General features: G+C 40.4%; 1 long non-coding RNA gene across 1 annotated transcript; it reads left to right on the forward strand.

The window, feature by feature from the left end:
- The first annotated feature begins 23,493 nt into the window (after window positions 1–23,493).
- Window positions 23,494–25,321, forward strand: LOC113896875. Its single transcript, XR_003512163.1, has 2 exons — window positions 23,494–23,919; window positions 24,804–25,321. It is a non-coding gene; the product is annotated as an uncharacterized LOC113896875 (long non-coding RNA).
- Window positions 25,322–25,742: the final 421 nt, after the last annotated feature.

The raw sequence follows: 25,742 nt of genomic DNA on the forward strand, positions 1-25,742 counted from the left end.
ACTTAGGTCTGGAAGGTGTTCATTCTACTAGACATTTCTGGAAACAAATATTTTAGTTTGATTTATGGTGCTGAAATAATTATTGTTATTTTACGAATCCCATGTACTTCCATTGGAAGAACATTTGGAAAGCATCTTCCAATTGTCCAAGCACCGTTCCGTGCCCGAAATGATTTCCATTTAATTAAACCAGGTGGTACTTTGTGTCAACAGATTTTAGATAATACTTCTAAAGAGACTTGAAGGTGAAACGTACAATTTAGCAGGACATGTTATTGGTGTAATGCCATCAGTCTGGATATGACAGGTCATTGATAAGCACCTTCTTTGTACAGTTTTATGGGCAGACAGTTGTTCTGGCATCTAGACAGCATCTGGAGAGTGCACTCTCCCTCCATGATCATGGGAAACTTTGGGGAAGAACCAAGGTGTTTTTTAAGTTGACCTCCTTTCTCCCTCTCCCAGCTCCTGACTGTCTGCTGAATGAGCAGAAAATTATTTTGCAGCATCTAGAAGTCGAAGCGTGCAATCATGTTGCCCACTCAGGGCACATCTGACTGAATTTCTGCTTACTCCTTTGGAAGCACATGGAGAAATGAAGGTGAAATTTTTCACAAGCAGTTAATAGATTCAGCAACACTTGCATAATTATTTCAATCATTAATAAAATCTTATTGACTACCTCATTCCAGAAAATATAGTCTACCTCACTCTAGAATAGTCTTGAGGGGATGCACTTGAATGTGTAAAATTAAGTTAAAATTCTGCTGTAGTAGGAAGTCAGGACAGGGGAAATATTACATGGCAATTGAAGCTGGGAGAATCAGGGCAGAACCATTCATGTAGAAGTCAATAATGTGGAGGTCCATGTGGCTTTGAACTTCCTGTGACTGACTTGGAAAGGAAATCTTGCCTGCTGCTGCTAAGGCGCTTCAGTCGTGTCCGACTCTGTGCAACCCCAGAGATGGCAGCCCACCAGGCTCCCCCGTCCCTGGGATTCTCCAGGCAAGAACACTGGAGTGGGTTGCCATTTCCTTCTCCAAATCTTACCTGGTAAAGTCTAAATTTAATTAACTGAGAAGAAACTATGCAAACATTTCAGTGCTTTTCCCCCCATTGTTTTGAGCAGTAAAAGTCACAGAGGGTCAAAGCCTTTGTAAGTCCCGTCTTGTCACGGTGGTCATTTTGAGGGAAATTAATTGATTTTTTCCTGCCACAGATAACATAACTAAATGGATCATTCCATTCCATTAAATGGCACCTGGGAAAAAATTCCTCTCACAGTGTAGTCAATTTAGATCTGCAGAATGGACACACTTGGTAGAATCTGGCTGGTTCTCTTTAGTTTAGTTATAGGGACCAGCGATGCTGTTGAGAACTCCAGGAAGAGATATTCACATCTTTCTCTATTTCCCCCTTAGTATCCCTCTTCCGAGGCCAGCATTTGGACTGTGGTCGCTATCTCAGATCTCCCGTTAGGAACTGTGAAAGGTCTGCTGTCTTACCCCACTTACAAGCTGACAAGTGAGCCTGGCCTCGTTCATGACTCACAGCAGCAGCAGCCGGAGGATCTCCCCACACTCCAGCTCCACAGGCCACATAGAGAGGGTGAGGGGTGCCTGCACAGTCGGTGGGTTGTAGCGGTCCCCAATCTTTTTGGCACCAGGGACTGGTTTCATGGAAGACAATTTTTCCACGAATGGGAGTGGAGCGGAAGGTTTCAGGAAGATTCAAGCACATCACATTTATCGTGCACTTTATTTCTATTACTATTACATCAGCTCCACCTCAGATCATCAGGCACTGGATCCCAGAGGCTGGGTACCCCTGATCACAGGAGAGGAACCCTGAGCTTAAGGAACCCGCCTATCTCCATGTTGTATCATGGGCAGTAAGCATGCTACTTCTTCATCCAAGAGAAAGACATTTGTTTCTGTCTTGCCAGGTCATCAGTTGTACAAACATCCTTAGTTTGAAACAGTGGCCATCCGTGCCTTTTCTTGTAAGAAATGCAGAAATGTGACAGGCCCACAGAGAACAGCCTTATGACAGTACCCCTGTTCTTTAGATCTACCTAAATACTATCCATCCCTGAAAATGAACATTTTCAGAGCTGCTTTTTTTTTCAGACTTCTTGATGCCTATATTTTATTTTAACTAAAAAACGTTTTATTGAAGTATAGTTGATTTACAATGTTGTGTTTAGTATCCACTCTGCTGCTGCTGCTGCTAAGTCGCTTCAGTCGTGTCCGACTGTGTGACCCCATAGACAGCAGCCCAGCAGGCTCCCTTGTCCCTGGGATTCTCCAGGCAAGAACACTGGAGTGGGTTGCCATTTCCTTCTCCAATGCATGAAAGTGAAAAGTGAAAGTGAAGTCGATCAGTCGTGTCCAACTATTAGTGACCCCATGGACTGCAGCCTACCAGGCTCCTCTGTCCATGGGATTTTCCAGGCAAGAGTACTGGAGTGGGGTGCCATTGCCTTCTCCAAGTATCTACTCTACAGCAAAGTCAATCATTTATGCATATGCATATATTCACTCATTTTTAAGATTATTTTCCTAATAAGGCCATTATAGAGTATCAAGTAGAGGTCCCTGTGCCATACAGTAGGTCCTTGCTGCTGCTGCTGAGTCATTTCAATTGTATCCGACTCTGTGCGACCCCATAGACAGTAGCCCGCCAGGCTCCCCCATCCCTGGGATTCTCCAGGCAAGAACACTGGAGTGGGTTGCCATTTCCTTCTCCAATGCATGAAAGTGAGAAGTGAAAGTGAAGTCGCTCAGTCGTGGCCAACTCTTAGCGACCCCATGGACTGCAGCCCACCAGGCTCCTCCATCCATGGGATTTTCCAGGCAAGAGTACTGGAGTGGGGTGCCATTGCCTTCTCTGACAGTAGGTCCTTATTAGTTATCTATTATCTCTCTCTCTATATATAGTAGTATGTATATGTCAATCCCAATCTCCCAATTTATCCCTCCTCCTGTTGAGTGCTTGTGTGCTAAGTCAGTTCACACACAACTCTTTGGGACTGTATGGACTGTAGCCACCAGGTTCCTCTGTCCATGGGATTCTCCAGGCAAGAATACTGGAGTGGGTAGCCATGCAACCCAGGGATGCCATGCTCCTCCAGGGCATCTTCCCACCAAGGGATTGAACCCATGTCTCTTTCATCTCCTGCATTGGCAGGCGGGTTCTTTACTACTAGTGCTACCTGGGAAGCCCCCTCTTTCCCTTTCAGTTCAGTTCAGTTCAGTCACTCAGTCGTGTCCAACTCTTTGCAACCCCATGAATCCCAGCATGCCAGGCCTCCCTGTCCATCACCAACTCCTGGAATTTACACAAACTTGTGCATCAAGTCCGCGATGCCATCTAGCCATCTCATCCTCTGTCGTCCCCTTTGCCTCCTGCCCCCAATCCTTTGCAGCTTCAGGGTCTTTTCCAATGAGTCAACTCTTTGCATGAGGTGGCCAAAGTATTGGAGTTTCAGCTTCAGCATCAGTCCTTCCAATGAACACCCAGGAGTGATCTGCTTTAGAATGGACTGGTTGGATCTCCTTGCAGTCCAAGGGACTCTCAAGAGTCTTCTCCAACACCACAGTTCAAAAGCATCAATTCTGTGCTCAGCTTTCTTCACAGTCCAACTCTCACATCCATACATGACCACTGGAAAAACCATAGCCTTGACTAGACGGACCTTTGTTGGCAAAGTAATGTCTCTGCTTTTGAATATGCTATCTAGGTTGGTCATAACTTTCCTTCCAAGGAGTAAGCGTCTTTTAATTTCATGGCTGCAATCATCATCTACAGTGATTTTGGAGCCCCCCAAAATAAAGTCTGACACTTTCCACTGTTTCCCCGTCTATTTGCCATGAAGTGATGGGACCAGATGCCATGATCTTCGTTTTCTGAATGTTGAGCTTTGAGCCAACTTTTTCAGTCTCCTCTTTCACTTTCATCAAGAGGCTTTTTAGTTCCTCTTCATGGCTGCAATCACAGTGGAAACAGTGGCTGACTTTATATTTTGGGGCTCTAAAATCACTGCAGATGGTGATTGCAGCCATGAAATTAAAAGATGCTTACTCCTTGGAAGGAAAGTTATGACCAACCTAGATAGCATATTAAAAATCAGAGACATTACTTTGCCAACAAAGGTCCGTCTAATCAAGGCTATGGTTTTTCCAGTGGTCATGTATGGATATGAGAGTTGGACTGTGAAGAAAGCTGAGTGCCGAAGAATTGATGCTTTTGAACTGTGGTGTTGGAGAAGACTCTTGAGAGTCCCTTGGACTGCAAGGAGATCCAACCAGTCCATTCTAAAGGAGATCAGTCCTGGGTGTTCATTGGAAGGACTGATGCTGAAGCTGAAACTCCAGTACTTTGGCCACCTCATGTGAAGAGTTGACTTATTGGAAAAGACCCTGATGCTGGGAGGGATTGGGGGCAGGAGGAGAAGGGGACAAGAGAGGATGAGATGGCTGGATGGCATCACTGACTCGATGGACGTGAGTCTGAGTGAACTCCAGCAGTTGGTGATGGACAGGGAGGCCTGGCATGCTGGGATTCATGGGGTTGCAAAGAGTCGGATACGACTGAGCGACTGAACTGCACTGAACTGAAGAAAGTGCCACAGTTGGAAAGGTTGTCCATGGTAACACAATGATAAATAATTGCTCATAATTTCCAATTTGTCATGCTACAATGACCAAAAACACAGAATCCATCACTAAGAATCTCAAAGTGTTTATGATTTCATAGCTGTAGCATGCCAAGATTCTATAGCCAACTCTTGGCTTGGCTTCACTGGAGTTTAATCATGGCATGTTGGTGGTTCGTGTTGATTTATCTCTGATTAAACATAAGGGTTGGAAGGAACTCTCATGAGACAAGTGTGGCTCTGTTTTTATCCAAAAGCTTTTTTCTATAAATAGGGCCAGTCATGTGCAGAAGACAGGTGGCAGCAAGGTGGAAGGCTAAATTGTGGATGAGCACAATTCATGTCTGTGTTAATTAAGCAAGCAGCAAGTCCATGTTTGTTGAAAATTAACTAGATATCTGCACTGGCAAGTCTTGTCATCTTGGTTTCTGGTACAGAAGCAGAGACTGAGACCAGTATGTATACTGGAAATGTCAGGAACCGAAGTAAATATTTTTCCTTTTTTTTTCTGTATATCTATGAAAAAGCAAGATATGTTTTGAAATGGAATTAGAAGGAAGGCAATTTTATAGACTTGTCAGAAGCACTTTAGCCTCATGGGCGGCATAGGCTTTGGAAGCAGGGTTAAAATATGGACTGTACCACTGAGTCAGGTTAAATTACATGAGTTTGCTGAGTTATCAGCAAATGCGGAAAATAAAGCCCACTTCTTGGAGAATTAAATGACATAATGGATGGCAAACACCCAGTGGATGTACATCTGATACATACAGTTGGGTCCCCAAATGGTAATTTTCATTATTATTAATATTAAACAATTGAGTTGTAAAGAAGTTTCAAGGCTGGAAAAGTGGAGAGGTAACTATAGAGGAATTAAGAAGAGCAGAACTGGGGGAAGGATTTCCCTGGTGGCTCAGTGGTAAATAATCCACCTGCCAACGCAGGAGATGCAGATTCGATCCCTGGGATGGGAAGACCCTTTGGAGAAGGAAATAGCAATCTGCTCCAGTATTCTTGCCTGGGAAATCCAATGGACAGGAGAACATAGTGGGCTACAGTCCATGGGGTTGCAGAGTTGGACACAACTTATCGACTAACCAACAACAAAACAAAGGGTTGGAAGGGAGGGATGAATTGGCAGAGAACGGGAGATGTTCAGGGCAGTGAAACAATTGTGTGTGTGTGTTATAAAGGTGGATACATGTCATTGTATGTTTATTCAAACGCATGGGATGTACAAGGCCAAGAGTGGACACTAATGTGGTGGTTATGATGTGTGTTGTGGATTCATACATAGTAACGGATGGGGCTTCTGTGGTGGTCCAGTGGTTGGGAATCTGCCTTGCAGTGCAAGGGACACTGGTTTGATCTCTGGCCTGGGAAGATCCCACATGTCTCAAGGCAGCTAGGTCGGTGTGCTGCAACTGCTGAGCCCACTCATCCTGGAACATGTGCGCCCGTGCTCAACAACAGGAGGAGCCACCACAGTGAGACGCCCGAACACCCCAACTCGAGAGAAGTAGAGAGAAAGCTCACGGGCAGCGATGAAGACCCAACACAGCCAAACAAAAAAAATAAATAAATACATTTAAAAGTTTAAAAAATAATAACAAATGTAGTACTGGAGTAGACAGTGATGATGGCCGAGGCTATGAAGGGCAGGGAGAGGGGGAGAAGGGACAATCTCTGTACTTTCTGCTCAGTTTTGCTGTGAACCTGAAAGTGCTCTAAAAATTAAAGTCTATTTAAAAAAAACATCATTAGAAGCAGCCCTCAAACAGGAAATAGGCCAAGGGATGCAGGAAGATTTTAACTAAAACCCAGGGCACCCACCAGGTTTCAGAGATGGAGGGAAAAAGATGACAACCCTTCATCAGGTTGGCCTGATGGATTAAAATTAAAATTACTGATGGATTAAATGAAGAATCTCAGTTTTCAGGATCACAAAGAAAGCATATTAAATTTTGTAACGCTATCAATCCTTGTAAATTTTCTATGCTAAAAGTGGACAACTCATTCATAGAGGCTTTGTCTGAGTTGACTTTTTTGTATTTTTTACTTGCTTTTTAAGATAGTTCCATTATAAACCATAAAATCAAAATTATGATGTAGAGAGTAATAGTCTCTTTGTCAAATTGAAATAAGGTAACTGGTAGTTTCCCAAGACAGTCTGAAGGGGGTGAGTTACATTTATGTGATCTAAATCCATTGGTTAAATGCACAGGGATTAACATCTGTTAAAAGAATTGTGCTTAGCATGCAGGTGTTTCAATATTTGCATTTAGTATGTGTTTCAGAAACGGCCTCTGAGAAAAACATTTATACAACAATCTGGTGGTTTTATTGTCTAAATCTGTCAGGACAGTCATTCCGTTACTCAGACTTTGTGACCCTCTTGCAAGCTGTAAACTGTTTAACGAAGTGAGTATATTGAGAAAGATGACAGACTTTCAAACTCTGGGGAAAGAGTCTTATATGAGAAGAATCAGCTTTTCCCCTGGAGACAGGGCCTAATATGTGAACAGCAAAAACAATTACATCGGTGATTTCAGGAAGTCCAATAAATTTCATGGCACAGCCCCACTTTTGAAATATTACATCACTCAGCAAAAGTTCAGGCTCATATATTAGCTGAAATGAACTAATCATGAATTAATTACCACCAGTTCATTTTTGTGAATGGACTGCAGAGGTAGGGCTCTGGTGTCAGTGCGGTCAGCGCCTTGCAGCCTAACTGTGCTGCCCTTTAAGTATCCCTGTGTCCACAGGTGAGGGGACCTGGGGGTGGACTCCATCCAGCAGATCGGGGGATCCCCTGTCATTGTGGGGGTTGACCCCATGCCCTAATCTACCTTGTTAAAATAAGTTGTACTCTGGGCATTTGTTTTGTAGGTAAAGTGGGGGAAATAAATGCAGCATTTCTCCAGGGATTTGTGGCTGAAAATTAGAAGTAAAATAGAGGAATCAATTGGTTTTGCACACTGCCAGATTGTCTTCAGAGCTAATGAAAACTGGGAAAAAGAATTAGAAATGATTTTTGCTTTATGAAAACCACACGTAGCAATGATAGTATAGGATGGCTCGCTTTGGCTTAATTACTGTATAAGTACCTTCAATGTCTTGAGGGTATGTGGACAGCCAGTCAGAAACCATGTTTTGTGTATAAATAGCAATTAGCTTTTGATGTTAATATCTGCCATGCAACTTGTTCTTCACAAGGACTCTGCATTCTGACTTCTAGATAGTCCTAAATCAAGGTGATTTCAGGTCACTTTGGAAACTCATCCAGGAAATTTCAGTTGAAGCAGATTTTCGGAGACCTTATGGCTTCAGAGTTGGACTATAAAGAAGGCTGAGTGCCAAGGATTTGATACTTTCAAACTGTGGTGCTGGAGAAGACTCTTGAGAGTCCCTTGGACAGCAAGGAGATCAAGCCAGCCAATCCTAAAGGAAATTAACCCTGAATATTCACTGGAAGGTCTGATGCTGAAGCTGAAGCTCCAATACTTTGGCCACCTGATGCAAAGAGCTGACTCATTGGAAAACACCCTGATGCTGGGAAAGATTGCGGGTAAGAGGAGAAGGAGGGGGACAGAGGATGAGGTGGTTGATGGCATCATTGACTCAATGCACATGAGTTTGAGCAAACTCTGGGAGACGGTGAAGGACAAGGAAGCCTGGCGTGCTGCAGCCCATCGTGTTGCAAAGAGTCAGACGTGACTTAGGGACTAAACAACAACAACAAATGGTTTCAGGTAACTGTCTTCATCAGCTGAGACTGTGTCATGTGGGGTTGCAAGTAGAATTTTGTCTGATGGTTTCTGGAAAAATCCGTACTTTTCTGGTGTCATAATAGCCATCTTCTGTGTTTTCCTCACTGAACATGTTTTATTATTTCTCCCAATTGCTGTTGCCAATCAGTCTGATAAACTGTACCTTATTCGTATATCTTCCTTTGGTGCTTTGCATGAACCAGAAACATCTCCAGAAATTTTTCTGAGGGGAGACCTGTTTTGATAATTAACTCCTGATTTTGCCAGTTATGAGTATTAAAAAAACATACTTTTAGCACTTAATAAATGAGAGTACATTTTAATACCCCAAGTTAAGAAAGATATGATGAGTGAATGAAGAATGGCATTTTGAGTAAATTTGATTTATAACACAGAAGCAGTTTCTTATTTTTCTCATTTGGGTGACATGGATTGACATCTAGCAGGAGAGTATTGAGAATCATTGACAGATCTGAAAATGCCTTTCTCTTGATACCAGAGGACCTGGGTTGGGGTGAGGCGCTAACTCCAGTTCAGTTATTGTTTGTTTGTTTGTTTTTTTCTGAGATTCCACCTCTGGGAAGAGGAGATGGGAACTTTGGCCTGGTCTTTCTGGCAAGTTTATTATGAGATTCGCATGAAATAATGTATGTAGAAGTTTGGACTATAAAGCATGCTTTTGGACTATAAAGCTCGATGAAAGTGAGGTTGTTTTATTGAAAATTTATGGAAGATGATAATGAGGTATTAGAATCCTCCGGTTGGGCGCATAGTCAGGAATCATCTGAGGAATTGCCTCCTGGTCTCTCTGCTGAGTGTTTGACCTCTCCATGTGCGCGGCAGCAATGCCGTCTTTTGTCTCCGACTGGTAAAGGATACAGAGATTTCAGCTGAGCTGGTTCAGACCTTTTCCTGAAGCACCTCCTCCTATTGCTACCAGCTCCTTTGAAGAAAGAAATGCTCCTTTTCTTTTCAGTAATGGTCTTTGAGAAAGGCAAACATGTAGTCCCTAAGATTTTATTTTTTTCCAGGGCAAACATGTCTATTTCCTTTAAACATTTCTCATGTGGAAAATTCTGAGACCCATGGTCTTCCTGTCCTGTTCCTCCCATCTCTCAGGGGCACTAACAATGGCCTTTGTATCCCAGGGATGCTCTGTAAAGCACATGGAGAGGTGTGGTACCCAACTCCTTGCTCAGCATGTGGTACTGCTAGTAAAGCTTTAAAGACCTTGGGATGTCCTTCCTGGATGTTGTATTCTCTGGTTTCCTTGGGCTTGGAATACACCTCCCTTTACTTCTACTACATTCTATTTAATGCATAGAAGCAACTGAAGTGACTTAATGCACGTGCGTGCACACACACACTAATAAGCCACGTATTTCTTATTTTCTTAAAAACACTTACTTTTCCTGGTGTCAAGAACAAAACCTTATAAAAACTTTGTTTCACCCTATAAATTTGGCCCTGTACTCAGTTCTAATATCTAGTGCAAGTCTGGTTTTTAATTTCTTAAATGATTTTAAATTCAGGTAATACATGTATAAGGAATACAATCCAAAGGGCAAAATATGTGGTATAAACCAAGTCTCCTTTTTTTGCCTGTATCTCAGAACCTGCCACCTCACCTCTCCAGATGGAATTGTTACCTGTTTCTTGTATATTCTTCAGAAATGATTTACACACACACACATTTTTCATATATACACATTGTTCTGCATGGGCTGGATATAATACAGTTGATGAGTAGTCTTTTTTTCTTATGCAAACATACATATTTCATGGGTCACACAAGGTCACATAAGCAGATCACATTTAGTGTATTTTAAATGGGAAAGAAAATAGATGTCAATTTGTTTTAATATTTAAATTTAAATTGGCATTTTGCACCCTTAAAAAAACTGCGTCCTTGCTAAGTTGCATCTGACTCTTTGTAACCCCATGGACTGTAGCCCTCCAGGCTCTTCTGTCCGTGGGATTCTCCAGGCAACAATACTGGAGTGGGTTTCCATGCTATTCTCCAGTGGATCTTCCTGACCCAGGGATCGAACCCATGTCTTTCATATCTCCAGCACTGGCAAGCAGGTTCTTTACCAGTAGGGCCACCTGAGAAGCCCTAAACTTAAGGAAGGCAGCAGAACCCATAAGTCAACCATACATTTTATTTTATTTAAAAATTTTTTTGATTTGGACCATTTTTAATGTCTTTATATAATTTACTACAATATTGCTTCTGTTATTTATGTTCTGGTGTTTTGGCCATGAGGCATGTGGGATATTAGTTCCCTGACCAAGGGATCTAAGCCACAACCCCTGCACCGGAAGGCAAAGTCCTAACCACTGGACCACCAGAGAAATCCTGTCATTTCCTCTTCTTTGCCCTTGTAAGAGGGAAGGATGGGTGTCTACAAGCCCCGGTGTTCTCCAGCACCAACCAATTTTTCCTGCCCTTCCTTCTTGTTTTCTATGACTCACAGTTTCCCTCTGTGTGTGCATTGACTCTGTGGGTGGTGGTGGGGGTTTAGTGGTGTGGGAATGGAGGAGACGAGGGAGGAAGGAGAGGTAGTACCTGATGACTGGGGCTATGTCTGTAGTCTCCGAGGAAGTGATGTAAGCACATTGTCAGGTGAGAATATGAGTGTCACTGCTTCTTATTTCAAGGGTAAGGAGGGACTGGAATGGATATTATATCAAGGAAGAGAAGGTGGGTGGGGGCTTCCATTTCACATCCTGCCTCCCCTATTCCTTCTGGTGCGTCCTAGACCATCAGTCATCATTACTACATTGCAGAATCATACCTTGTCTGTGAACAGCATATTATAATCCACAGAATCCCTATTTTGAAGAGTAGGAAAATAGATGGATGAAATTTCTTTAATTCCTTTATTTACTGTTTAGGAGGGCTTCCCTGGTAATTCAGCTGGTAAAGAATCTACCTGCAATGCAGGAGACCCTGGTTCGATTCCTGGGTTGGGAAGATCCCCTGGAGGAGGACATGGCAACCCACTCCAGTATTCTTGCCTGGAGAATCCCCATGGACAGAGGAGCCTGGTGGGTTATGGTCCGTGGGTTCACAAAGAGTAGGACATGACTGAGTGACTCAGCACAGCACAGCACTGTTTAGGAAGTTAGTAGTACATCACTGCTAGCCTAAAAGAATGTGGGAACTTCGGGGAGACAGAAGAGACATGATATCTTTAAACACTACATGTGTACTGGAGAATCATCAGGGGACCCTTCTCTGTGTGGTGTGGTGGTACCTTAACCACATACGATTAGATGCTAACATGCATTTCTCGAGGTTCTTTAACATTTATTCTGTAGGATGTCCTTTGGCTCCAAGAGACCGGCTTCCTGGGCTACTGTTTGGGTCAGATCTCAGTGTTTAAAGCAACAAGACCGTGACGGACAAATGATGCCTGTGTAAATGGAACAGTTTTCTCACACATTTCCTTCTGAGAAAGTGCTGCTAATGAAATCACTATAGATTCATATTTCCACTGAGTCTCCGATAATCTGTATCCTGCGACCTACCGCATCGTGCTTCTGCAGGTTTATATCTTCAGTGAAAATTTGCTTGCTGAAGCCTTTAGAAAAGAGAGAGGAAGCGAGGGGGTGAGAGAGAGAGAAATAGAGTAGGAGGAGTGCAGGAGGGAGAGAGACTGCAACTTTATTTTTAACTTGACTTCTAAGGGCAGAGAGGAGACAGTCACCAGCATTCATGACATTGATGTCCATGTGATGACGGCTGTCACGTTCCTAAGTTGTTCAGGATTTCAGTGACATTTCTTTTTTTTTTTTTTAGACTCAAATTTTTTTTTTTTTTTAATTTTTTATTCCTTTATTTCTCATGTGTTCCCCATCCTGAACCCTCCTCCCTCCTCCCTCCCCATACCATCCCTCTGGGTCGTCCCAGTGCACCAGCCCCAAGCATCCAGCATCATTTCTTTAAAAATATAGCAATGGACTGGGAGTTTGGGGTTGGTAGATGCAAACTATTACAATTAAAATGGATAGACAAGATCCTACTATATAGCACAGAGTATTATACTCAATATCCTGTGATAAACCATAATGGAAAAGATACATAAAATGGAATAATGGAAAAATACATAAAAATGAATATATGTATATGTGTGTGGATAACTGAGTCACTTTGCTGTACTGCAGACATTGGCACAAGTTTGTAAATCAACAATACTTTGATAAAAAGAAATATATATATAGAAATAGAAATTATAACTAATAATAGTAAAAGAAAAATAACCTACAGATTGAATGTGCTTAACAAAAAAATCCAGAAAAAACTTATTTCCAATGAGCTTTCCAGTTGTGGGGCTGAGGAATATGTGTTACTGATCTTCTAATAGAAATAATGACTTCAATCCAGGTTTTCTAAGAAACTGAATGACTGCCCCAGGTTAATGGCCTCGAGGCACTCTCCCAGGCAGCCCTCTATCCTCAGGAAATGCCCCAGTCCTTCATCATTATTGTGTAAATAACACAAAAGTGGTACTACTTCTCTGGTCAGATGGGAAACATACAACCCTGTTCTCTCCTGAATTTCCTTTTTGATGATAAGAATAACATATTAGGGAGAAAATGCAACAATTTTGCTACCAATGCAAATAAATAGTCTTGTTCAAACAAAATTATTAAGCATAACATTAAACAACTTGAGCTCTGTACATCTGGGTAAGAAATAGGGGAAGACTCCAGGCTCAGAATTCTTAGACAGCTGTAGTTACAGCTGAGCAGATACAAGTATTGCATCAAGAATAATGCAATTACTGTCATATTAGATATTTCAAGTTAAAATCAGGGTTAAATAGACACATAACTGACTGCTTTCATGGTTGCAAAGAAAAGACGGTACTGAAATGTACTTTTAAAATTAGGACCTTCTATTCTCATAAAAATATCTTATGTAACTACACTTTAAAAGTTTTCAAATACATATTATGATGTATAAGGATTGTATTTTCTTATCTTAAAATATCAAAGGATTTTTATGGTCTTTTCATGGGCTTATTTTGCATTCCAGGATCTTCAAGCAGGCAAATAGTAAAATGAAAAACATGTGCGGGAAATTAGGATTGTAGTTGCCTCGGCCACTGTGGGGGTTACTGCTGAGGGGGAAAGGTCTTGGAGGTGTTCTTCTTACTTTGAACAGAGATGTTCGTGCATAACAGCATCCCACGCCTCACATTCAGCTGTAGAAGTTGTACGCTTTAAATATCTCACAATTGTATCTGTTAATTATATGTTAATAACACTGGAAAAAAGTAAATTAAAAAAAAATGCTCTTTCTTGCTGTGAGCGTTCTTTTTGTATTTAGAGGGGCAGCTCTTTTTCTAAACGGATTACACGCAAAGCTTTTGATTTAAAAGTCCATCTTGTTCTCACGTATGTGGTTGTTGTTGTTTAATCAATAGGAATATTTCATGCATAGATGGGCACAATAAAGGACAGAAATGGTATGGACCTAATAGAAGCAGAAGATATTAAGAAGAGGTGACAAGAATATACAGATGAACTATACAAAAAAGATCTTCACAACCCAGATAATCACGATGGTGTAATCACTCACCTAGAACCAGACATCCTGGAATGTGAAGTCAAGTGGGCCTTAGGAAGCATCACTACGAACAAAAGCTAGTGGAGGTGATAGAATTCCAGTTGCTGCTGCTACTGCTGCTAAGTCGCTTCAGTCGTGTGCGACTCTGTGTGACCCCATAGACGGCAGCCCACCAGGTTTCCCCGTCCCTGGGATTCTCCAGGCAAGACCACTGGAGTGGGTTGCCATTTCCTTCTCCAATGCATGAAAGTGAAAAGTGAAAGTGAAGTCGCTCAGTCATGTCCGACTCTTAGCGACCCCATAGACTGCAGCCTACCAGGCTCCTCCATCCGTGGGATTTTCCAGGCAAGAGTACTGGAGTGGGGTGCCATTGCCTTCTCCGAGAATTCCAGTTGAGCTCTTTCAAATTCTAAAAGATGATGCTATGAAAGTGCTGCACTCAATATGCCAGCAAATTGGGAAAACTCAGCAGTGGCCACAGGACTGGAAAAGGTCAGTTTTCATTCCAATCCCAAAGAAAAGCAATGCCAAAGAATGCTCAAACTACCGCACAATTGCACTCATCTCACAAGCTGGCAAAGTAATGCTCAAAATCCTCCAAGCCAGGCTTCAACAGTACATGAACCATGAACTTCCAGATGTTCAAGCTGGATTTATAAAAGGCAGAGGAACCAGAGATGAAATCGCCAACATCCGTTGGATCATCGAAAAAGCAACAGAGTTCCGGAAAAATACCTACTTCTGCTTTATTGACTATGCCAAAACCTTTGACTCCGTGGATCACACCAAACTGTGGAAAATTCTGAAAGAGATAGGAATACCAGACCACCTGACCTGCCTCCTGAAATATCTGTAAGCTGGTCAAGAAGCAACAGTGAGAACTTGACATGAAACAACAGACCGGTTCCAAATCAGGAAAAGAGTACGTCAAGGCTGTATATTGTCACCTTGCTTGTTTAACTTATATGCAGAGTACATCATGAGAAATGCTGGGCTGGATGAAGCACAAGCTGAAATCAAGATTGCTGGGAGAAATATCAATAACCTCAGATAGGCAGATGACACCACACTTATGGCAGAAAGTGAAGAAGAACTAAAGAGCCTCTTGATGAAAGTGAAAGAAGAGAGTGAAAAAGTTGGCTTAAAACTCAACACTCAGAAAACTAAGATCATGGCATCTGGTCCCATCACTTCATGGCAAATAGATGGGGAAACAATGGAAACAGTGACAGATTTTGCTTTTTGGGGCTCCAAAATCACTGCCGATGGGGACTGAAGCCATGAAATTAAAAGACATTTGCTCCTTGAAAGAAAAGTTATGACCAACCTAGACAATATATTAAAAAGCAGAGACATTACTTTGGCAACAAAGGTCCATCTAGTCAAAGCTTTGGTTTTTCCAGCAGTCATGTATGGATGTGAGAGTTGGACTATAAAGAAAACTGAGAGTTGAAGAATTGATGCTTTTGAACTGTGGTGTTGGAGAAGACTCTTGTGAGTCTCTGGGACAGCAAGGAGATACAACCAGTCTATCCTAAAGGAAATCATTCCTGAATATTCATGGGAAGGACTGATTCTGAAGCTGAAACTCCAATACTTTGGCCACCTGATGGGAAGAACTGACTCATTGGAAAAGACCCTGATGCTGGGAATGATTAAAAGCAGGAGGAGAAGGGCACAACAGAAGATGAGGTGGTTGGATGGCATCACCAACTCAATGGACACGAGTCTCAATAAACTCCAGGAGTTGGTAATGGACAGGGAGGCCTTGTTGTGCTGCAGTCTATGGGGTCACAAAGAGTTGGACCCAACTGAGCGACTGAACTGAACTGAATTACTAGGTCGTTGACTCTTTTGTGACCCCCTGGATGGTAGCCCACTGTGCGCCTCAGTCCATGGGATTTCCGAAACAAGAGTACTGGAGTGGGTTAACGTTTCCTACGTCAAGGGATCTTCCTGGCACAGGGATTGAACCCAAGTCTCCTGTATTGGCAGGCAAATTCTTTAACCACTGAGCCACCAGGGAAGCTCCACATGTGTGATAAGGTACCTCAATTAGAATCTCTGTTTTCATATTTCCAAATAATTGGATCTTTTTGGACTTTTTCTTTTCTGTTGTGTTAGTCTGACTTTATTCATCTGCCATGCTTTGATACAGAGAAGTGCTAATCACTTCTGTCTTCGTTCTTCATAAGGGGGCTATCAGAAATTTTGCATATATTTTACATATACACGTGGATTTTAGAGCCTGTTTAGTACCAGGATCTAATTTACATATATATTTTTGGGGAAAATCACATTACATTTCCATTACCTAGAAAGATGTCTGGTATTTTTTTTGTTGAGTCATCTTGATGAAAAGCAAGGGTTGTCTTTCTATTTGTTCAACCTCACTTTTTTTTTTCAGGAGTGTCTGTACTGTTCCTCGTGAAGATTTTATATGTTACTGTTAATGCACAAAATGATTTTTAGGTTTTGTTGATGTTTTTCCTGTCCTTACATCTCCTGCCTGGTTATTATTTATACATGTTATGGCTATAGATTTTTGCATAATTTTGTATTTTGCTAACATTCTCAATTATTTTATGACCACGTTATCAGTGATTCAGATATTACAAGTAAAGTATTGTATCATGTGCAAACACTAGCTCCAGTTATTTTCTCTGGTTTCATTACATTAGCTAATAAATATAATTCTGTGTTAATAGTTCAGTAGAATAGTAGGTACTCTTGCCTTTTTCTGGATCTTAGTGGAAATGCTTCTGCTGTTTACCTAGTAGTCACTGACTGGTTTTAGAATTGAGGTAATTTACTTTACCAATTTGAAGAAAAATCCATGATTTTCTATTTTACAAAGTGTTTTTTTTTAATCAGAAATGGATTTTGAACTATTGAACTTTTTTCAGTATCTTTGTGAATAATCAAATTTTCTAAAGATTTTTTAAAAAGATAATTAATGGTCATACTAAAGATTTTGTTAATATTGAATCACTCTTGCTTTCATATAATAAGCCTTAGTCATGATATATTAATTTTAAAATATGCTATTGTAATCTATTTCCTAATGTTTCATTTAAGATGTTTTTGTCCTGGGACTTCCCTAGTGGCCCAGTGGTTAAGACTCAGTGCTTTTACTGCAGGAGTCTCGGGTTTGATCCCTAGTCAGGGAACTAAGCTCTTGCATGCCATGTGTGGCCAAAAAAACTAAAACAACAACAAAAAAAGGATTTTGTTTTGTCCCAGTATTTCAAAGTGAGACTGGTCTGTGTTTTTCTTTGCTATGCTATTTTATTAAGCTTATGTATCTATCCTATATTTCGTTTATAGTAAAGTTTTTGAAAATGTCTGTCCTTGGAAAAATTAAAGTAGCATTGGATTATCTAGTCTTTGAAGGTTTGGCTGAATTCCTTGTGAAACCATCTGCACATGCTAATTTTTAAGGGCTAGTTCCCCATTTTGTCCATGAAAATTAATCCAAGTTGTTGTTTTTTTTTTGAAAGATATTTGTATACTGGTTTACAATAAAAAAATACTGGTCCCTAAAGGTGTCTATGCCCAATTCCCTGGGACCTGTGACTATGTTATGCTGCATGGAAGAAATGAGGGTGTGAATCTGATTAATGGTAGAGGACTTGAGATAAGGAGATTATTTTGAACTATGTAATCTTTTGAGAATTAAAAAATGCATAACTTTTTTTTTTCTAGGTCAGAGAGATACCTGTGAGAGGCACTTGATCTACATCCACTGAACCTGGCTTTGAAGACTGGGTGAGGGACCATCAGCTAAGGATATTGGTGGCTTCCAGAAGCAGGGAAAACTCTCAACTGACAGCTGGTAAGAAAACAGCCACAAGGAAACAAATCCTGGCAATACACCAGTCAGCTGGAAACAAATCCTCCTGTAGACAATCCAGAAAAGGAAGCAGACTGATGGCATCTTGATTTTTGTTCAGAGAGACCCATATTGGATTTCTGACCTCCAGAACTCTAAGATAATACATTTGTGTTAAGCCATTATGTATGCCAAAAGAAAAAAGTTACAATAACAGCAAATGACAAAGGAAAAAATTTACAAAGCAGAAATAGAAACACAGACATAGAGAACAAACGGATGGACACCTAGGGGGAAAGGAGTGGGATGAATCGGGAGATTGGGACTGACATATATAATCTATTGATACTATGTATACAATAGATGAGAGCCTACTGTATGGCACAGGGAACTCTATATTAAGTGCTCTGTGGTGACCAAAGTGGGAAGGAAATTCAAAAAAGAGGGGATACATGTATATGTAGAGCTGATTCACTAAGCTGTGCAGTAGAAACTAACATAACATTGTAAAGCAACTATACTCCAATAAAAATTTTAAAAAATACACAACTAAATAAAAACATTATTTCTTAAAAATTGTGTTAAGTCACTAAATTTGTGATATTTTTGTGACAGCAATAGAAAACAGGGTCAAATTTGATAAATATGTTTTCATATGAAGTGGACAAATTTAGGTAGGTTTTCAAATGTGTTTTCATATAATTACGCAATATGGAGGCATGATTTTCAAAGTTTTGTCTATTTCCCTTTGGTCATGTATTATTTTGTGTATTTGTTCAGTTCAGTTCAGTTCAGTCACTCAGTCGTGTCCAACTCTTTCGGACCCCATGGACTGCAGCACACCAGGCTTCCCTGTCCATGACCAACTCCTGGAGTTTACTCAAACTCATGTCTATCAAGTGGGTGACACCATCCAACCATCTCATCCTCTGTCGTCCCTTCTCCTCCCGCCTTCGATCTTTCCCAGCATCAGGGTCTTTTCCAATGAGTCAGTTCTTCCCATCAGGTGGCCAAAGTATTGGAGTTTCAGCTTCAGAATCAGTCCTTTCCATGAATATTCAGGAATGATTTCCTTTAGGATAGACTGGTTGGATCTCCTTGCTGTCCCAGAGACTCACAAGAACCTTCTCCAACACCACAGTTCAAAAGCATCAATTCTTCAACTCTCAGTTTTCTTTATAGTCCAACTCTCACATCCATACATGACTGCTGGAAAAAAAAAAGCTTTGACTAGGTGGACCTTTGTTGCTGAAGTAATGTTTGCTTTTTAATATGCTGTCTAGGTTGGTCATAACTTTTCTTCCAAGGAGCGAGTGTCTTTTAATTTCATGGCTTCAGCCCCCATCGGCAGTGATTTTGGAGCCCTGAAAAGTAAAGTCTGTCACTGTTTCCATTGTTTCCCCATCTATTTGCCATGAAGTGATGGGACCAGATGCCATGATCTTAGTTTTCTGAGTGTTGAGTTTTAAGCCAACTTTTTCACTCTCTTCTTTCACTTTCATCAAGAGGCTCTTTAGTTCTTTGCTTTCTGCCATAAGTGTAGTGTCATCTGCCTATCTGAGGTTATTGATATTTCTCCCAGCAATCTTGATTCCAACTTGCACTTCATCTAGCCCAGCATTTCTCATGATGTACTCTGCATATAAGTTAAATAAGCAGGGTGACAATATACAGCCTTGACGTACTCCTTTCCCGATTTGGAACCAGTCTGTTGTTTCATGTCCAGTTCTCACTGTTGCCTCTTGACCTGCATACAGGTTTCTCAGGAGGCAGGTCAGGTGGTCTGGTATTCCCATCTCTTTCAGAATTTTCCACAGTTTGGTATGATCCACGGAGTCAAAGGTTTTGGCATAGTCAATAAAGCAGAAGTAGATATTTTTCTGGGACTCTCTTGCTTTTTCAATGATCCAACGGATGTTGGCGATTTAATCTCTGGTTCCTCTGCCTTTTATAAATCCAGCTTGAACATCTGGAAGTACATGGTTCATGTACTGTTGAAGCCTGGCTTGGAGGATTTTGAGCATTACTTTGCTAGCTTGTGAGATGAGTGCAATTGTGCGGTAGTTTGAGCATTCTTTGGCATTGCCTTTCTTTGGGATTGGATGAAAACTGACCTTTTCCAGTCCTGTGGCCACTGCTGAGTTTTCCCAATTTGCTGGCATATTGAGTGCAGCACTTTTGCAGCATCATCTTTTAGAATTTGAAAGAGCTCAACTGGAATTCTATCACCTCCACTAGCTTTGTTCGTAGTGATGCTTTCTAAGGCCCACTTGACTTCACATTCCAGGATGTCTGGTTCTAGGTGAGTGATTACACCATCGTGATTATCTGGGTTGTGAAGATCTTTCTTTGTATAGTTCTTCTGTGTATTCTTGCCACCTCTACTTAATATCTTCTGCTTCTGTTAGGTCCATACCATTTCTGTCCTTTATTGTGCCCATCTTTTCATGAAATATTCCCTTGATTTCTCTAATTTTCTTGATGAGATCTCTAGTCTTTCTTATTCTATTGTTTTCCTCTATTTCTTTGCATTGATCACTGAGGAAGGCTTCCTTATCTCTCCTTGCTATTCTTTGGAACTCTGCACTCAAATGGGTATATCTTTCCTTTTCTCCTTTGCCTTTAGCTCCTCCTCTTTTTTCAGCTATTTGTAAGGCCTCCTCATACAACCATTTGCATTTTTGCATTTCTTTTTCTTGGGAATTGTCTTGATCACTGCCTCCTGTACAATGTCAGGAACCTCCATCCATAGTTCTTCAGGCACTCTATCCGATGTAATCCCTTGAATCTTTTTGTCACTTTCACTGTATAATTAAGGGATTTGATTTAGGTCATACCTGAATGGTCTAGTGGTTTCCCCTACTTTCTTCAATTTAAGTCTGAATTTTGCAATAAGGAGTTCATGATCTGAGCCACAGTCAGCTTCTGGTCTTGTTTTTGCTGCCTGTATACTTTGTACTTACTCTCTTTTTCTTCAGTGAAGTTAGCTAATTTTTGTCTATGGCTGCTTTCAGGTCTTTGGAATCGGCAGTTTTGGAGGGGAATGCCAGGGGCTATATCTTCCCTGATCTTTGCCCCATTAGCTCTGTGATGATTTCGAGAAGACAGGGCCAGGCTTAGCTCATGCTGAATCTACCTCTTATAATTCTCTCTCTCTTTTTTAATTTTTAAATTTTTTATTGGAGTATAGTTGATTTACAGTGTTGTGTTAGTTTCTGCTGTACAGAAAAAGGAGTCTGTTATACGTATATCCCCTCTTTTTTAGATTCTTTCCCCATATAGGCCATTACAGAGTATTGAGTAGTTTCCTGTGCTATACAATAGGTCCTTATTTGTTTATCTATTTTATTTTCTTATTTATCTGTATAGTACTATGTACATGTCAATCCCAGTCTCCCTATTTATTCCACTCCCACCCCCGTATACTTCTCTTGAATTAATTTCTCTTGCAGGAATGCTAAACTCAGCAAGGAAAAGCCAAGTCTCACCAGAATTCTGATTCCCTCCCCACCACTTAGTCTCACTCACAGGCTCTACCTGCGTGTGAATTTGGACCCTCTGATTGGTTTGCTTTGTCTGCGTGGTTGCACATGGCTCACTCTACACCCTCCAGGCCTGACCCATCACCTCTGCTTACACTGAGTTGGACGGAGCTTAGACACACCCTACATTCTTTCTCTCCTACTGGCAAGGAAGGCTGGGAAACGTAGTGTTTATTCTCAGTGGCTGTCTGTTCAGCTAAAACAGACATCATCTTGTAATGGCAGAAGAGAATGCATAGCTGGCCAGCTGTTGGCATGTGCCATGTCTTTATCTCATGATTTTTTTCTTTTATTTTCCCCAGTCAAAATAAGGATGTTTCTTTGCACTTAAATGCTTAAAAATTTACCGTACACTAAGTAATATTTACATTGAGAGAAATTTAAACTAGTTTATTCTTCATTTAGTTGTTAGTTTTTTCCTCCAATGAAAATAGCCCTTTATCAGATATATTATAGTTAATAATGATCATTATTTTAAAAATAATGAGAGAAATATCCAACATTTATGCACATTGAGAAAAAATATCAATAATGATGACTATTCTTTCCTGTAACATTTTAGAAATATACACCCACTTTTCCAAAGATTTTATCAAAAAGTCATCATGTAATACTGCCTTTACTGTATAAACTTTTAAAAATGCAGTTTTCTTTTTGTTCATTGTCTTTTCTCCTCTCTCCAAGTAATTAACCCTAGATATCAATGTTATCACTTTGGTATGTATCTTGGCTTACTTTAATTTATGGTCATAAAAGTATATTCATACATATATTTGCATATATTCATACACATGTATAATTGTATGTATATTCAAAAATCTTGGTATTGTTTGTTTAGAAAAGTGGGATAATACATATTACATATTGTATTATAATGCAATATGTTATTACTGTATTTCTCTGCCTCTTACCTTTCTGACTTAACAGCATGCTGTAGAAATCTTTTCAATCATTGACTTTATGATTCTATTTATTATTATTCATTTATTTATTTTTGGCTATGCTAGGTCTTGGTTGCTGCAGGGCTACTCTCTAGCTGTGGTGTGCGGGCTTCTCACTGCGGTGTCTTCTCTTGTTTCAGAGCACAGGCTCTAGGGCTTTCGGGCTTCAGCAGGCGCAGCTCCTGAGCTTTAGAGCACAGGCTAAGTAGTTGTGGCATGCAGACATAGTTGCTCTGCGGCTTGTGGGATCTTCTGGATCAGGGATTGAACCCATATCCCTTGTGTTGGAGGGCAGATTCTTTACCACTGAGCCACCAGAGAAGTCCTCAGTCACTGATTTTAGATTGAAATTATTCTTTGCAATTGCTGCCTGTTATCTCATAGTATGGTTTTACCCAACTTATTTAAATTTTGGGGTTTCCCTGATAGCTCAGTTGGTAAAGAATCTGCTTTGCAATGCAGGAGACCCCAGTTCGATTCCTGGGTGGGGAAGATCCCCTAGAGAAGGGATAGGCTACCCACTCCAGTATTCTTGGGCTTTCCTTGTGCCTCAATTGATAAAGAATTTGCCTGCAATTCAAATTTTTACCTGATACTGAGCATGCATTTTTTCTCCACATTTTTTTGTCTCTGCCCTGAAAAACAGCATTAACCTTCCTTATACACCAGTACTTCATTTCTACAGAATAGATGGCCAGTAACAGGAATACTGATGGGAAGAGTGCATGTACTTTAAATTTTAATAGATATGGCCAGGGTGCTTGTCCAAAAGGCTATAACAATTCATACTTCCTCCAGCAACATATAGTTATATCCTTTCCCACAACTCTATCAGGAATAGGTGTTACCACTCTTAAATCTTACCAATATCGTGTGTGAAGTGATATCTCATTGCTACTTTAACTTTTCATTTTATGATCACTGAGACTGTGTGTGTGTCTGTGTTATATGTGTAGTATTTTTTAGGCTAACTGAAAAATGTTATAAAACAAAACCCATGAATTTTAGTACTTCAGTGACACGTATGTGTGTGTCAGTCGCTTAGTCATGCCCGACTCTTTGCGACCCCATGGACTGTAGCCCGAGAGGCTCCTCTGTTCATGGGATTTCCCAGGCAAGAATACTGGAGTAGGTTGCCATTTCCTTCTCCAGGGGATCTTCCCGACCCAGGGATCGAAACTCGGTCTCCTGTATTGCAGGCAGATTCTTTACTGTCTGAACCACCAGGGAAGCCCATAGTTTGTCTATAGAAGGCCACATCAGCTGTTCAAAAGATAAAAAATTCTGTGCAGAGCTTTGTGTGATATGAAATACCCATCTCACTGCTCTTTTTCTTTTCAGAAGTAGTTTCAAATGTTAAATTGTCTAATTAACTGGTTGTTTTCTTATTCTTTAAACCCAGCAGATGACTAAATAGCTAGAAAGCTTCTACTTCCAGGTGAAAATATGCTATACATCCCATTGCTTCAACAGTAAACATTTGGCTATTTTTGCAATGTTTAAAAATACTTGGATTACTTTAATCTTAAAATTTTGGCAGTCAATTTAGAGAGCATCGTTTGGAAGCTCTTCCTGACCTGTCTGGGTCTTTTCAAGGTAAATGTAATTGCTGTTTCAGGAGGTTAAGATTCTAGTCCTGTAGCTTTGACACAGGTGAACCTACCTAAAGACTAAGAGAAATAATTTTGTCATAATTCAGACTAATGGTAGTCTGTTAGTCTAAAGACATAAACTTTAAGTTAAACATTGAAGCCATTGATTGTGTTCAATGTAATTGATTTTGGTAAACATTAAAACCAGTCTTGTAAAAGTCTTGGTCTAGGTATTTAAAGAGAACAGCCTAGGTATTTTTCAAATATGGTTGTTTGTGTATTTATTACATACCTGTTCTATTTAAAATAAAAAAAAATCTTACAAAATGTTCCTTTATGCCATTATGTTAGTTCCCAAATATTACAGCTTGATTTACTTATACCAGTCTCAACTTTTAAAACCTATTCAAATATCAAATATATTTTTACAAAGGCACCGCAATTGCTCTTACAAACTCAAATTGCATGATTACTGTACCTATATGTAAATAGCATGTATATTATGGATGCCAAAATCTAATACTTGTATTAGGTTGTACTTGAGAATTGCCCCCTCATGGTATCATGTTTCTCTTAAATTTTTAGGAGTCTGTGGTCTGTAATATAAATGCTCTGAGTGCTGGGTCAATTTTTTAAATATAGATGTACAAAATTGTAGCTACTTGTCATTGGGTTTTTCTTACAGAAAAACCAGCACCAACCTTTTGGCCAACTCAGTCTGATGTGATAGACACAGAAACTGTGAAGTCAGGTTTGGTTGTTCCTGTGGCATTTTAAACAAGCAAAAAATGTTAAACTGTCTATAAAGAAACTGTGTTTGTAAGTTTTATTATTAAATCTGCCACTGCTTTGCTGACTCATAAAAATGGAAAATGTGTGCTTTTATAGGTTTATAAAAAGGCAAGCTATCGTTTCATGAAAAATATCTTGCACCGATTGAATACAGGTGGCTGCTTGTTTGGGCTTTGAAGATGTAAAGGCTTCGTATAGATGTCTGAAAAAGGTAATACAGCAATATAAAAAAAAATCTTCCTCTCTTTGCTCATCAATCCTTTGGGTATTCCATGTCAAATAAACGCTACAACAATTTATAGTAAGAGTACACAGTGGAAGTGCCAACCCTAACACTCCTTAGGACTGGATACCAGCCAGGTTTTTCACACCAATATTTAATGCGAACTAAAACGTCTTTTCCACTGGAAGTGTGAGAAGGAGCCTGCTTTCCTATATTTGGCTACGCGCTTACGTGAAGTATAAAGTCAAATGCCCGTGATGTTCTCTTTATTTCAACCGTGATGAATTGTGTTCATTTGTTTAAGTGCATGTGGCAGCTTTAGTGTTCCAACTATAAATTTTGGTTAACGTCTATTGACATGCTGTATTAAACTTAAGAAAAACAAATTACACTTCACCCGTTTTAATTGACTAAATGTGTCAAAAACACAGTGCGTCGAACACGAAAGGTCAGCGCCTTCGTCTACACTGTAATGGGTGTCATGGCAAGGATCCAACTTTTCTCGTACATTTCATTTTTCACTGAGTTTGAGGACGAAGCATGCGTTTCACGTTCACTTCCACTTCTCATTTGTACTTCAGAGTTTATCACGGGCTGTGTGACTACCAGGAACACTTCTCTCCTGTGCTATTTAAAATTCTCTTCGCTGTGACGTGCCTGCCGAGAGAATACTGATGTTCTCCTGTAAACACGGCCTCAAGAATGGACTGCGGCGTTCTCAGGAACAAAATGCTGATTTATGGCACACATAGATCACCGTAGTGATGCCTGGAAAGGGCCCCGTTTACATATCTTGTCCCTGCTTCCACGAC

The sequence above is a fragment of the Bos indicus x Bos taurus genome, chromosome 8 (genome assembly GCF_003369695.1).
Source record: "Bos indicus x Bos taurus breed Angus x Brahman F1 hybrid chromosome 8, Bos_hybrid_MaternalHap_v2.0, whole genome shotgun sequence".
Taxonomy (NCBI): Eukaryota; Metazoa; Chordata; class Mammalia; order Artiodactyla; family Bovidae; genus Bos; species Bos indicus x Bos taurus.